We start from the raw sequence: 16,083 nt of genomic DNA on the forward strand, positions 1-16,083 counted from the left end.
GGCTTTATTTCTCTGCTTTTAAATCACTTTTTTTCAGTTTTTAAAGAAAATAATATGAACTTTTTATAAGATGAGTTGACAGTAATGGCTGACGGGTCTCCATGCAGGAAGAAAGATGGTGCCAATGCTGAGGCCAAGGATCTGTGACAGTCTCCTGAAGAGATTTGACCAGAGTGACTGAATGCATGGTAATGACCATGTGATTTACACCGTCAGCCAGAACATTAACACCACTGACAGGTGTAAAAGTAATCATCTCTTTACTATGCAATGTTCTGTGGCGAAGCCTTAGATTCTGGCAATCATGTGGATGTTCTTTGACACACACCATCCATCTAAATATTGCAGACCAAGTACACGCCGCCGTCGTGAAGTCTCTTCCCATCATCAGCAGCAATCTCCCACAAGCGGGACAAAACAGCGCCAAAATGCCCCACTTGACCAGCCAGGGGAAGGGACAGTGGACCTCTGGGGGTATTTTGTGGTCACCATCATCAGAGTATTGCATCCTTTGAGTCCTGTGAGGGGAGGGTGGGTCCCCCAGGTGGGAAGACCCACCTGGAAAGGTGGGTGGATTCGGCTTATTGCAGTGCATCCGGCAGATTCTTGATCAGATTGGGATCTGGGGAGTCTGAAATTAAGATTTGTTGTCCATTTATCCATTGGTATAATAATATGTCTCTGAGTGTGTAGCTGCTTGTTACTGAGAGTCTTAAGAGTCTTACTGGGAATGATGGTTGATTTAAGTTTTACTTTTTGCAATATTTATTTAGATTGAACTCTTTTTTGCAGCTGGCCTAATGTCATTAATTAACCCCACCATAAAGGGATGTGAGAGGTGTGTGAGTGCATGTTTTTTTTTTTTTTCAAATCAGACATGGCAGTGCTTTGCTATTGATTGCAAACAAGGGATTGAGCCAAGTTGGTGTCAGAGGTGAGAGTGATAGTGAACAGCCTGGGAGCTTGTTACTCTTCCACCATGGTAAGAGGGCGTTACTGACTGACTGTATTTATAGTGTGACTAATTAGTTAGTTAGTTAGTTAGTTAGTTAGTAGCGAAGCAGACAAGCAGACAAATGATCCAGGGAAAGAAGAGAGAGAAACCTGGAAGTGCAGAGAGAGATAAAAGGCCATCAAGGCAGAGAGGAAGTGCCACAACAAGCTTATTAGCAGGCCTATCAGCCAGGAAGATAACAGGAGACACTACTCACTGGAAGGCTGCAGTGTACTCATGATGACAGAGCAAATAATGAGCTAATCACACCAGATCTGAGATATACATGGATGAGGTGTGGAGACATGTGTGCATGTGTGTGTGTGTGTGTACATGTATGTGTGTAAAAGGTATTAAGGGAAAAGGCTTCATTTGACATTCCAAGAAGCTCCACATTCAGCGATCCATTTTTTTTTTTAGTTAAAGCTGCACAAATAATATGGAATGGAATAAAAATAATAGAAACACCTCTCAGTATAACTTAATAAAATTCAACAGCAGCCTGGAGCTACAGCCTCCAGGCCAGTGACCACCACCAACAGTGTTTCAGCAAAATCTGAAAATTAGAACCTCCATGAAGGTAGAATTTATTGCAGAGCTGTTGTAGTACGCTGCATCAGCTTTGGATTATGGTTAGTTAATAACACTTTAATAATGATAATAATAATAAACATCATAACATAATAACTTTTGTTAGAGCACATTAACTGTGTGGAAGAGAAATGGCAGAATAGTGGGACACGTGTTAAGTGAACATTAAAGAGATCTTTACACTATATCTCATACTGTTCAGTGTTTCAACTTTGTTCCTAATAGCTTTGGTTTCAGGACATTACAGTGACCGTGCTTTCCTCACTCAATTAGATACCAAAGTAACCTGATGACAACAGGTGTGCGGTCGACATAAAGTGTCCTGTGAAGGAGGAAGGGTGGAGAGGTGGGTAAACAGCCAAAGCTATTGTAAAGGAAGAAAGACGTTCAAACCAATGCGCATATCATCTGTCAGAACAGGAGTTGATTCAGCTCCCTCCACAAAACACCACGAGCCATACAATCAAAGATTAGAGTTGACTAAACATCACTCTTACACAGACTTGCTGATGCTCATGCATTGTTACTTTATTGGCTTGGATTTTATTTTACAGGTGATAACGTCTGTGCCATCTTTGGGCTGTCCATGTAGTCAGGTGTGCTCTATTTAGTTAGCACACCACATTATCTTTTGTAAACAGGTGTCAGTTGTGTTACAGCACTGCAAAACCTCTGAGGGACAAGGTGGGCCCCACATAATAAACTACATATGAAACTCACTGTTCACATTATGTCTTCTACTAAAAGTCAGTGACGGTTTTTTGCACTGTCATGATATTCTCCTAAATTCAGCCAATTATCTTTTAGTTGTCCAAACATTAAAACTGATGTTAGGGACTACTTAATATGTGGAAACAAATCGTATAAAGCCTTTTGTGTCTCCATAAGGAGCTGTATTAAGTCTGATAAATGTCCTCAAGTGATGCCACTTAAGTCACAGTTGGCTTGTCAGACTACAATTTTGAAAATGAATAAAATAAAAAATAATAATTGTTGGCGTGAAAAAGAAGTGAGCTCACCAGACCTTTGTGTCCCACTCCCCAACCCTGCTCGAACTAAAAACCTGCACCATTAGCCACTGCTAGCATAATACTGCACAAGGTCCAATGAGATGTGTGCAGTCACGTTGCATTGTGGATAATGTGGAGAACCTAAGTTAGATGAGATAACATTTGGAATCTTGGAAGGAAATTAACAGCCTATTGTTGTTTAGGTCAAAGCACTTCTTGCACTGACAGCATTGCATGTCCTTATGAATTCAGCCATTTTGTTTTTATTCCTCAAAGATTGCATCAGTTTTCTCTGAACAAAAAATAGTGACAACAAAATAATACTAATATTTTATACGTCAAAAATCCAGTCACCTGGGCTCAACATTAAGTGAACTCATTAATGTTTATTACATTATATGGTACCTCATGAAAACCACGTGCTGCTCTCTGGAAAAAAATTTAGTTCAGTCACAATTTTTCAAATGCTGCTGAATCTGGTCAGATATATGATATGAAATTTTCATTTTTAATGATAAAATCAATTGTTGATAACTTTTGCAGTTTGGTTTGTGATGTGACACTTTCTTAACCGCACTGTGACTGCAAAACTACTGTGACAGTCAAAGTCAAAGTCAAAATTAGACAGAGGAGTCCTTCAAAAAAAAACAAGTGCAAAAGTCAAAATCTACAATGAAAAATCTTCCAAAAAAATAATGTGTAATATATAATCATCTGTTTGAAAAATTAAAGAGGTGCAAAATATTGATGAAGGAAGGTGCAGATGCTCACAGTGCAATATACAGAAATAATGATCCAAAAGATGTGCATTCATGTAACATTTGTGCATTTGTCAGTGTGTAGTATATATGGAGCGTCAGTGTCAGTGAAGGTGTCAGTGGAGGTCCTGCGTGTTGCTGATGAGGCCAGCTACAGCGGGGAGGTACACACTCGTGTTGTGTCTGTTGTGGCAGGGGCAGGTCACTATCCTTTCTGCTTGCCTCAAAGTCCTGGAGGCTTAAAGGTTGTGGAGGTATGGCTGCCTGCTATCAATCACCTTCCCACCAAAGATGAACCCAGTGAGGGTTGTGTGCTCCACAAAGGAATGGGAGGTTTATGGATGATGACTGGAGATGCAGCTCTTGATGTAAGAAAATTCTTCCATTTCCCTCCTGTGATCCACCTGCACGTCAAACACAGGCACACTCAGCTTGTCCCGTAGCAGAGCCAGCATGGTGGTGTTGAAGGTGGAGCCAAAAGCCACATGCGAGAAGCTAGCATCGGTTCCTGAGGAGTCCAGTTGTTGGAGGATCAGGCGGAGCCATGTTTACTCCACCATCCACAGACCTGTCGGCTCTGCGGAGAAACTGCAGCGGGTTAAAGAGTGTGTCAGTGATGATTTGAAGGTGGGAAATGATATCCTTACCACAGAAGTCAAAACGACAGCTTTGTAGTCATTTGATCCCGTGGTTCTTGGCTTATCGGGGACAGGGATGATGATGGAGGTTTTGAAGCAGGCTGGCATGTCTCTGGTGAAGTGTTGAAAACACTGGAGAGACAGAGTCTGGTCAGGCTACTCTGAGGGGGATCTGTCTCATGAAGCTTGACATTCCTCTCCAGCATGGACTTGTCATAGGTATGGACACTGTCCATGTCCTTTCTTCTTTCAATAACTTGTCTTCTCAAGACCTCTCTTTGGTCCATTTCGATGTAGAATTGGACTATTATTTGTCAAGTCATGTTACTGTACACTAATTACATTATCTGTATATGTATATATATATACACACACACGTATATAGTTAGGTTAGTATACATGAACTGCATGGATTTTAGTACCTGGTAACAGGAAAATGATGTAAAGTATGCAACCTAAAACAGCCGACTGCAGCTTTAACCACAGCTGCCAATGTCACATTTGGAAAGTTCAAAACAGCGACTGAAAATGCGTAGACTGCAAACGTTCTCACAATCTGTAGATGCAACTGAGCCGCAGAGGGAGAGTGTGATGCTGAACAACCAACCGATTCTCATGAGGAAATCATGGGAACTTCTTTAATACGAATCTGAAGGGCAGCCACGTGTGTGTGTGTGTGTGTGTGTGTGTGTGTGTGTGTTTCGACCCCGCTTAGGAGCCTGTACGCCTTTAAATGTCGTGTGCTGGTGCTGAGTAGAGGGCGTACCCAAGTGGCGCGTGTGTGCGCGCGTTGGTGTGTGTGTGTGTGTGTGCGTGTTTGTGTGTGCGCGCGCGTGCGCTTCTTGCCTGCAGCCGCTGCAAGTCGCACCGAGCTACCAGCGGCTTTTGTACCTACGATGCACCGTGGTCGACGCACCTGTAAGGAGCGATAAGCCCAGCCCGGTACCGCCTGGTGCTCACCGCCCCGCCGCTCCGCACCGGCACCGTCAGCAGCGGAAACACCGCTGCTTTTAACACAAACCTGGATTTTAAAAACTACGGATGTTTGGAGTTTACAACTGGATTTTAGCAGTTGGATACTCTCGGTGGTGTGTTTAACTAAGGTCAGTATAGCGTGTCTTTGTTTTACTTCAACATGTCCATGTCATGTCCGCGTAGAACAGCCATCAGAATTGAATGTAGTGGGAAATAAAGAGGAGAAGGTTCCAGAGGAAATATGAGACAGAATGGCTGGAGTTTCGACTCCTGTCGCCCAGGTATCCGGGAACTTGCCACTTTTCCAGGACTTTTTCCAGTTTGGGCGCACCGGAACGCTGAATTTGGCGAGCCGGAGCAGGTGTGAGTCTCCTTGAAGGAACGGCGGCGTTTCTGGCATTCAAAATGGGAATTTCTGCCATCATGGCCTCTGAATTCCCCCGGTGGAACAAGAAACACGGTGACAGGCGTGTATAGAATTACACACGTCCTCTCCGCTCCCCTCAGGCGATGTTTACTATATGAATGTCCAATAATATTATTTATTAAATCTTCTAATTACATCCATGTAACGTTTAAGCCATACTTGTGAGTGAAATATGAAGATCATCAGGCCTGATTAAAAAAAAAAAAAAAAAAAAGACCTAAACAGCGAGCTGCAGGATTTCCTTCACCTTGTCTTTAGATAATGAATAATAAATAACGTGAACGCCAGGTGTCCAGTGTCCACGCATTGTTCTCGTCTGCAGCTTCATGTTAAAATGTCAAACAAATTCCCCCTGACACGCCGCGCACGCCCCATCTCCGCCCCACCAGCGCGGCTAATACCCTCTTTAAATATAGATGCATATTTTGCTGTAGCTGGGGCTTTGTGTGACATGCAGTCTGATACATGACCTTCTGTGTTAACGGAGGTGGACAGCGCGCATCGGCAGGCTGCTCGCTGCCTCGCGATGCAATAAGCATCACATTCCTCCATTATCCCTCTTCCTCCCCGTGTTTACACTCACACATCCAGCTGCTGGCTGCTGTTTCACACTCACTGCCAGATTTGGCCATCACTGCTTTTTGTTGTTGTTGTTGTTGTTGTTTTTTTTTTTACCTCTCAGAAATGCAACGACACTACACCGATTATGGTTTTCATCTTTTTTTTTCTTTTTTTTTTTTATACATGATTTTATATTAGAATGCGTTCGAAATATTAAAATAAACCAAAAAATAAACCCGTGGCCTTAAAACGCGACATTAGAATGATTATGTATGATTAAAAAAAAAATAGGAAAAGGATGATTATGATGATTTGAATAATTTAGGTTCCCTGGTGGATCAAATGGCGTCTGCAGGGACAGCAGGAAGGTTGACTGAAATGTGACTGCTCCGCTACTAATAAACTGCATTTCATGCTGCACGTTGAGCAGACAACTTTTTTTTTTTTTTATTATTCCTCCCACCCCACCACCTCCTCCTCCACCTCCACCACCTCATCAATCCACTTTGGAAAATCCACAGCCCGGGCCTGTTTTTCTTTTTCTACTATCAGCTTCAAATTCATTTACAGACAGGAATTTTGAAATCTAAACGAAGGCTGCCTTCAGATTGTCATTTAGGCTACAGAGCGACGGGTGCAGGAGGCCCCATTTATACAACACTTTAGTCAATTTTCATTGCAGGGGAAAAAAAAAAACGAAAACCCGAGGCCTGAATGCGGTGCGCCATAGAAATCCACAAGCTGCCGCAACATAAGCAGTGAGCTATCAGGCCTCAGTCTGATGGCCGCTCTCAAGCCTCTCACTGAAATATCCGACGGCTTATCTCAAACATGGAGAACGTGAGAAATGCTGCAAGAGAATCGAAACTGGTGTTAATTCATAAAGGCAAGAAGACGACAATTATATTTTTATTCACTGCTGCAGCACGCATTTCGATGTGTCGGATTTTAAGAGTTAATAGGATTAGATGATTCTTGTGAGTTTATGCAGGGGGAATTCCTAATCAGGCTTCTTCTCCCCCCCCCCCCCCCCCCGCACGGGCTTGAGAATGGGCGTGACCCAGGCACTGAATGCGTCTCTTCTCCCTGCAAAGGGCCCAAAGGTGCTCCCTCACCTGCGTCTAAACTGCTTCAGACAGCCATTCCCAACGCCAGAGCGCGCACACACACACACACACACCACGTATGTTTCATGTCAAATGAAGAAAATCTTTTTCTTTTCTTTTTAAATCAGTCCGATCTATTCCTAACGTTTTAACTCCTTCTTCCATGTCCCTTTTGTTGCATGCTGAATTGAAATGATCGTTCCAGATGAAATATTACCGGAAATATGCGGTGACTGCTGACAGCTTTTCAGCTGGGGAACAGACACAGACGATGACATTTTGTAGGCAAAGCAGACTACTTGCAGCGTTCCTCTTCGTAAGTGTAACATGGACGGCGCATATTTTCTGCAAAATATGTCTCCCACCCCCACCCCCACCCGCGATCCACTTTTCCTTCCCGTTTAATTTCCCCCATATTTTTAAGGTTCGGTGGGGGTTGTCGGGGTAGGATGGGGGCTGTTTTGGGTAATTTGGCTGTCCTGCTTTTTTTGTGTGTGTGTGTGTTCTGGTTGGCAGCCGATTAACTGCGCTGACAAATCAAGCGCAAAAAAGCCAAGGGCTCTCAAGGTAACACTAATCCCTCTGGGCGGGGAGAGTCGAATATTACGCAGGATTTTAGAGAATGCTCTTTTTCTTTAATTTGGCCGCTTTTTTGCGTTGAGACGATGCCCCCTTTTCGTTTCTTCTTCTTGTTTTTTTTTTGTTTGTTTTGTTTTTAAAGGTGCAATAGTGTGTGGCTTTGCTGGGCCTTAAAGATTGTCTATTCTGCAAATGATCTGCTGTGCCATCCTATTAGACGTCCTTTTAAATGAGATGTTAAAAAGAGGAAATAAAAGTGAGCCTAACGATTCTCCCTTCGTTGCCCATTTTTCACATCCATTCAGGCCTAAAAATTCACATGTTTGTAATAATTTGTGCTGCTGGATCAGTAAGAATATTGTCAAGAGCAAAGATGATCAACACACACACACACACACAGAAATCACGTGCAAAACAAAAACGTCGTGAAGGAAAAAAAATGCAACGCCGCAATGAGAAAGTGTGATGTTACGTAAACTGCTGGTGGTGGTGGGGCGAAAGGCGAAGTGTTTGTGGGTGTGTTCGCTAGTGATGTGTGTGTGCATAGGCTATGTGTGTGTGTGAGAGATGGAGTGGTGTGTATCCACGCTTTGGCTATTGGCGTGAGTATGTGACGTTTTCTGTGTGTCTGCAGTGTGGATGTGTGTACAGTCATCCGTGTGGCGTGTGTGCCGTCAGTGTGTGTATGACATGTATCCTGGCGCTGGTAAGGTGTGTGTGTGTGTGCAGACATTGGTCTGGTGTGTAGCCTACGCAGATGTCTGTATGGTGTAAGGCGTCGCGGTGTGCGTGCGTGTGCGCTCTCTCTCTCTCGCGCGCGCGCGCGGTGTGTATGCAGGCGTTTGTGGGGTGCTGGGTGCTCTCTCTAACTGGGTGATGTAATGCCGTGAAGGGTGCTGCAGCAGAACCACAGAACCCAGAGAAGGCGTGTCCTGCCTGCAGAGTAGCTGGATAACAACACGGTGCCCACGCTGTACCCGCCGCCAAAATAAGCCACGACTCCCACCCACAAACACGCACGCACCATCACGCGCTCATCTTTGCATTTTACATTTACAGCACAGGCTGTAACGCAGAAAACACAGGACTGATTTACAAATAATGAATGTGCAAAGACAGCAAAGGCCAATTCATTTGTTTAAACGTTTTACTTAGGGATTTCTTTTAATCAGCTCAGCGGATTTTTAATTGAAAACTGAGCCTGCGCAGTGTCACCGTCCCTCTGCTGATCAATGTGTCTTTTCAGAAGGAGCGCTCAGAGAAGATGAAGTGATAGAGGAGGCCTCACCTGCCCTGCACCGTGAATGCTACACTTTCCATAGTGGCTAATCATTTTAAAAAGACTGAATTGACAACCAGATATGTTGTAGTCAGCTGAGACACCAACTACTGTTATTATTCTGATACTGATATTAAACACATTTTACATCATCACTCCTTCCTTTTTATATTTGGATCTTTTTTTTTGCATCGATGTCAAAACAGATGCTTTATCTCAGCAGATGATTGGTGATTTTTGCCCTGACTGACCAATAGGGCCGATGTGACGGTACCATATGAGACACTATAAATTTGTACAGTCAGGTTTTACTGTACTGTATACACCATGGTACCCATCCCTTTACATATCTGTAATTATCTCTTGGTGGATCAGGCCATTGCAATCACTGCTGCAGACCAGTGAGCAGGACTACTTAGGTGGATTCTTATCTTTTTTTTTTGTTGTTGTTTTTGTAGCATGTAGTGATGTACCCCACTGCATGTCACTAGAGTAGCCATAAACTTCTACCATTTATTAGGTGTTCCTGGAAAGGTTTGTGGCTGACTTGAAGTGTGTGTTTGCAACGTGATGAAGAGAGAGGAGGAAGAGTAGTGTCAGGTGTTGTTTCATGAGATGCATGAGTGGGAGTGGATGAGGTGGAACATCATTCCCTCTGTCTCTGTCATCACCCCCCCCTCCTCGCCATCTCTGTTTCCACTCATCTTTCCTTCTGCTGTGTCTCCTCCTCCTCCCCTCCACTGTCAGGTTGCATGTCCTGGTCAAATGATTTCGGCGTGTACCACTGCAGCAGTGGAGACAGGCAAAAGAAAATGGCACCTCTTTGAATCTATTGTGAGACGTGAACGCCACCGTCAGCGTCTGCTTGCATATTTGCGAGGCCTCACTCTGAACGATACAAGAAAATCGAAAGAAAAAAAAAAATTCACAGCCTGTCCTTTGAGATATTATCTGCAAGCTGTGGAGGACATTTTGTCACTGCGTCTGGACAGCGTTGCTGCGTGTGTGTTTCTGTTCGATGATGTGCAATCAGGGCACCTGCTGTAAAATTACTGGCAAGTGGCATCCATTTAAACACAAGGGGCCTGCCAGTGGGCTGCTTTTATTTGCATTTACACACACGCACACGCACACACACCTTTCATCCCAGTCCATGAGGTTGTTAATAGGATCCAGAGTGCCACCGCCTTTTGTCAGTGTGTGTATGTGGACTCGTCCCTGTGGGGTTCGTCAAAGGAGCCTTTCAGAGAGAACAATGATCCGTGCCGTTTAGCCTTTTAACCCCTGACGCTCCCTACACTGCAACAAAAGACAAACACACGCACTCACTCACACACACACACACACACACACACACACAGAGTAGCAAACTGAAAATGAAGCCAGAACCAGTCTGCATTTGTAACATGAGTGGACAGTATTTATGCTCTTAGAGAGCTTGTGCATATGGAAAAGCAGTGATCTCTGATTAGCTGGCACCAATCAGCAGATAATAATAACAATAATAATAATAATAATTAAATATACATAATACAAAAGACCTGATTGAAAATACTGTTGCTGCAGAGATATATGCAATTAAATAGAAAGGAAAAACTGCTTTCTTTTATAATAATGAAACATTTTTTTTTTTTAGAGAGGAGAGTGAGCTCAGATTTAGCTTTAAGAGAGCTGGGCTGACTTGAGTTTTTAAAGGTAGAAGTTTTTTTGGAGTGGTATTTTTTCTACCATTTTTTAGCAATTCTGTCTGTGACTCTTTTGATGATTAACACGATTACAATTGAGCACAATTGTAAAATGGGTAATACATTAAAAATGTAGAACAGAATATTAGCCTCGTTTAAATCATAACTAATTGAAGGGTGTTGCAGTTTACTAATGTGTTCAGTGCATGGGTGAGAGAATAATAATTTTATGCTTTGAAATCAACAACAAAAGCCAGATTTTTAAATATGTGACACAGTAAGGGAGTCTAAGGAAGAAGCAAATGGTCAGTATTTAATTAAAATTATACTAAATTAATCAAGTATAACTAAACATTGCTTTAAAAAGTCAGTGATTCCTAATACATGGAGTAATCATATACATAATACAATACACACATTATCTATGATTAAGGAAAAATCTCTGTGATGTCAGAGCTGGACTGCATTGATTGGCTGATATCTCTTATTCAACAGAAGGCTGATAAGCAGCTCAGTGTGTATAGATCTAACCCCGAAGAGAAGCTTCTGCTGAGGTTTGATAACAGCTCACAATAAAAAAGAAATTTCATGGTTGAAAATGTTTGGTGGAGGAAATATTTCTCTAAAATGTGAATCTGTACCGCATGGAAATAATTATAGGTATTCAAATGCTAAACTCTGTAGGTGGAATAAGAAAATAGTGCGCGTATTTTCTTTTGTATCTTTAAATCTTTTTTACTGAGGGTTAAGCCGATAGTAACGCCATTTTCACGGTAAATACAGTTTATGCCGATAATTTTACACATTCCCCTTGAATGCAATAAATTAATCATAAATTACACACCCATGCAAAAATGTGCACTCTGTGTTGTGCTATATGGCTATATGATATTATAACTGATGCAAAATTATTAGATTATGTTAGATTTAGGACTCAGCATGTTGCAGGTACGTAGCTTTGAGAAGACAGGTGGATAATCTGAAACCCTTGCTTGTATCATGTAAATTTATTGCTTGTGAAATGGTTCTTTATATGCATTAAACATGTGAAACTCACATGCTTTACTGGGAAAGGGAACTTTCACCACCACTTACATTAAGCATTATATATATGTATATATACAGTATATGTGTGTGTATGTATAATCTTATGAAACCTTATTATTATGACAATGAAATTGAACACAACTTTAGCCCATCAGCGTGGAAAATTGTGGGCCTACCACATATTTAAAGTGCACAGCACAGTAAATTCTGTCTGACTCCAGATTAATATTATAAAATCACCACAGGACAACAGCATATGATGCCATTAACCTTGTATTAGTTGAACAAGTTCTAAATTTTACAGATAAATCTTGCATGATAAATGAATTCCAAAATAAATCTTGCTTTTTGTCTCGGTATTGCTCGTGTCAAGCTATGTTTTGACAGAAAACACAATTAGAGCTTCTTCTGCACATTCATATTTCAACAGTGTGTGTTCGTCCTGCTCCTGCGGTATGTGAAAAGGACAGAACCTAACCCATTGCTCACCTGTAACATACCTGGAGTGATGACAGCTTTCATAAAGCACAGTGCTTCTGAATTAATTTTCAGTGTCTGTCACCTCAGTGATGAGATAAGGGTATACAGCATCCTTTTTCTGCTGATGTTGCTAGAGGCTTCTGCAGTAAAGCTATTGCTCACAACTTGAACTTGCATAAAACTGTCACTACAGCTGTCAGATGTCCAAAACACTGTGGCCATTCTGCAAAGAAAGATTGATAAAAAAAAAAAAAAGATTGTAACATTCAAAATGGCAGTAGCCTTCATTGTCCAGCAGGAGTTCAATAAAATGAAATTCACCTAAACCTTCTTGGTTAGTCTTCCCACTGTTTCAACAATAACCATCTCTAGTTTTGTTGAAATGAACCCTTAGTTAGTTGTGAAAATATTCTCTTTTCCCCCTCTGTGAGTCTCTGAGAGTTTGTTTCTGCCCAGTGGCTCTTACTCCTTCTTTGGAGACCATTAAATTATCACAATAAAATAACAATAATCACCCAGTAAAACCAACTGCTGATAGACTCAGCCAATCATGATAACTCTGTGGAGGTACTTGGCAGAGGTGGAACCAAGTCGTTCTTTTTGAAGTAGCCTAAAGTCTTTGCATTTAAGTCCCAAGTCCTAAACTTTGAGTTTTGAATCCTGAATGTCATAGAGTGCTGTTCACTGAATGCAAAAATAGAAACCTTTTCCATTTTAAATGACCTTTGTGGCCATTCGGGTATAGATTTTTGAGCTTACAAGGTGCATTTGTATGCACCATGAAGTCCTTGTCAGCACACAAGTGATTCAGATTTTGTTTCAAACGGCCTTTGTGGCCATTCGAGTATAGATTGATGAGTTTACAAGGTGCACCTCAGTGCATCATGAAGTCCCTGTCCCTGTGTGTGTCAAGCTTCTACACAGACAGGCAGCAGAGGGCGGATGCACCGTGCCTGTAAATTTCACCAAAACACGGCAGATACAGTCACCATAGCTTTTTATGTGATAAAAAACTATGAGGGGCCTTGAGAGCCAAATTTTCACCACTTTGTGTTGATGCTAGTTCATTCAGAAAATGACAAGAAATTACATACTAATTAATGTTTTTGCTCGGAGGAAGGTATCAAATATTTTCAAGTCAAAAGGTCCACGTCCAAGTGATGACACAAGGCACTGGTATTAAAGTCCAAGTCAAGTTTGAAATGATCAGATTTGTTATTCGAGTCTGACTGGAGTCCATACATCTGGTTCTGGGGTGTGCTGTCTACAGTTTCCTTATTGTCATGGATTAGTATCAGTCCAGCAAAGTGATCCTCTGGCACTTTGTTCTCCCTTGTCCTGTTCTTGGGAACATACAGTATGTCTACATACTGACTAAATGATGCCCAGCGACATTGCTGAGCATTACAGCATGCTGCTGATGGTAGTCAAGAATATTTGTTTTTATGATGCAAGCCAGCTCTGTTTATTGTTAAACATTCCTAATCTCTAGTAATTTCATCGTGTTTCCTTCATAACCAGACCCTTGTTTTGTCTTGATTATTTCATTCCTCTGAACCGACTGCCCTGCATTTCTAACACCTGGACTAGCAACATTAATTAGAGACTGTAAGACAGGAATCTGAATGGGATCTAATCACCAGTTCCTGATCCATTTCTAATATCTTTTGTTCCAGCCTTTGTTAATTTATGGTTGTTCAGCCATCAAATATATCTAAATTTGAAATGTTATCAAAGAGCAAGTTTAGACTTTATTGTACTGTAAATTCAATGGCAAAAGCAAATAAAAAACATAATGATAAGAAGAGACCTGAGACAACCACACGACCAACACGTAAAAAACACAGATAAAGCCAATTGTGTATTGTTGTGAGAAGACTTAGACTACGAGAGAGAAGCAATGTTACTTTGGATCTTTTTAAGAGTAGAGCTATCTCATCTCATAAATATCATGATTATTTCTTCTTCTGTCCATCCATGTGATACAGAGAGGAATGATGGCTCTGAATACCATGAATGTCCATGTATGTCGTTTCTGCATTAGAAACAAGTTTAAAAAGTGATCACTGGAAAGCATGAAAGGCAGACTGAACATGAGTCAGAGTCTGAGTGGGAAAGGAACCCAGGCATATAAGAGCGCATCATCTGCATAAAAATGCTCGTACTCACTGGTTAGAATAATGTTATTTAAGTGTAATGTAAACAGCAACAGACCAAGAATAGACCCCTGTGGAATCCCATTACTTATAGTAAGAAGGCTTGACTTAGCATCATCAGCCACAACCGTCTGAGTTTTCCTGTAAGGTAGACATGAGCGCAACATCATTTAGATCCGAAGACCATAAGTTGTTAAACAGGATTTTATGATCTACAGTGTTAAATGTTGAGAGGTCAACAAAGAGAGAAATAACAAATATCAGATTAGAAATGGTTTCATAAAATACTGTGTCAAAGCACAAATAATACTGATAACATATGCTGAATGCTTTTTTGCCAACTTTACTGTTTAGCAGCAGACAATAAAAGTGACATAAAAGCTGGTCAACAAAGTGGAGAAAAGATTAAAACATTTCCTTTTAAGGTTCTTCTTCAGGGGAGCTAAAATGCAGCAAAAAGAGAGTCTTTTTGTTTTCAAGTCCACTCCAAATGAATGCTAATGTTGCTCTCTCTCTGCTTAATGTATAAATGAGCAACTATTTGCAAACAAGTTCAACATAACTGAAAATGTGATGATTTGCCAGTCGTGTATCACAACTTGTTCCAACTGCCTCTCCAAAAGTGCTGAAAAATCAGTTAATTGCAGGTTTAACTTGTATGATCAGATTCTCCATATGCTTTGCATAAGATGAAAATGAACTTGCTTGAATGTAGTGCTGTGATAAATGTTAAATTTTCCAGTATTTTCCATTTTCCAGCATTTGGTATCACCATCCAACTGGACCAAAAATGGTACCGGTACCACCAACATCGTGTTAAATATATCTCTCCATGTCCTCCATTAATTCCTGATTATGAACTTCTCAAAGAACATTATCCCGCTCATGATGTGGTCACTTATGAAGGAAAAAAACATCAAGCTCAGAGAGGCACTGTAGGCTACTGTTAGTTTGTATGTTGTAATCACCATGAGGCACTTAAGGACTCAGTTTAATAATCAGATTTGTTTTGATGTGCTTCATTTCTAATGTCGAGGTGTCACAGCCAGCACATAAATTTAGAATGGTGGACAGACATTTTAACCAGTGCTACTTAGTAGCTGTATAAAAAAATTCACACCCTGCAGCCAAACAGAATCGAGACCCACACCATGGTGTAATTGTACTCATACACGTATGTTGGTATGATATCCCACTTTAAAGTTTTGTATGCATGTCATTACATGCATTACACATGATACACATTTTCACAGTTTGTACATAAATGATTATTTGGTTAGTATATTAATAAGCGATTCTTTGCATTTGTTGATCTTTTTCCTAAGGCTTATTTGTTGTTTGTACTTTGTTGTTTGTACTACCACCACACTCATCCCATTCAATCATTAGTTTCAGGCCTAAAAGATTTTATTTCTTCACAAATCTGGCATACAAGCTTCATATCTTTCACAATCAGAAAAACCTTTTGTCTTGTAGAAATGGTTAGATTTGTCCGTTGTCCAGCAGTCATGTGCACTATACCCACCGTGTAAAGTTGTAATTGGCAGCTGGCGGAGTAGACTCGGTGTTGGTGCAGCAACTAGTACTGAGTGATTTGCACTGCAGACAGCTACTAACGGTGCAGGTACTGTATATCAGCAGCAGCAGCGTTCAGAAAGGAGCCATCATTAGTTGCCAAATTCTGTTTCTGCTGTTTTATTAGCTTAAACTATGTATGTTTTGTACAGAGAGACCAGATGTGTCAGATGAATGTTTAGGTGTTTAGAGGTGTATTTAGACTCACCAGGAGGCTATGCA

The 16,083-nt window shown here is 41.2% G+C and overlaps 1 protein-coding gene across 1 annotated transcript in view; it reads left to right on the top strand.

The window, feature by feature from the left end:
- Positions 1-4,747: 4,747 nt before the first annotated feature.
- nrxn3a (neurexin 3a) overlaps positions 4,748-16,083 on the top strand; it is a 163,008-nt gene continuing 151,672 nt past the window's right edge. The window contains exon 1 of the mRNA XM_046412322.1: positions 4,748-5,094. The gene's annotated coding sequence lies outside the window, so the exon portion shown is untranslated. The remainder of the gene's footprint in view (positions 5,095-16,083) is intronic.

Source organism: Scatophagus argus, chromosome 15 (genome assembly GCF_020382885.2).
Source record: "Scatophagus argus isolate fScaArg1 chromosome 15, fScaArg1.pri, whole genome shotgun sequence".
In the NCBI taxonomy this organism is placed as follows: domain Eukaryota; kingdom Metazoa; phylum Chordata; class Actinopteri; family Scatophagidae; genus Scatophagus; species Scatophagus argus.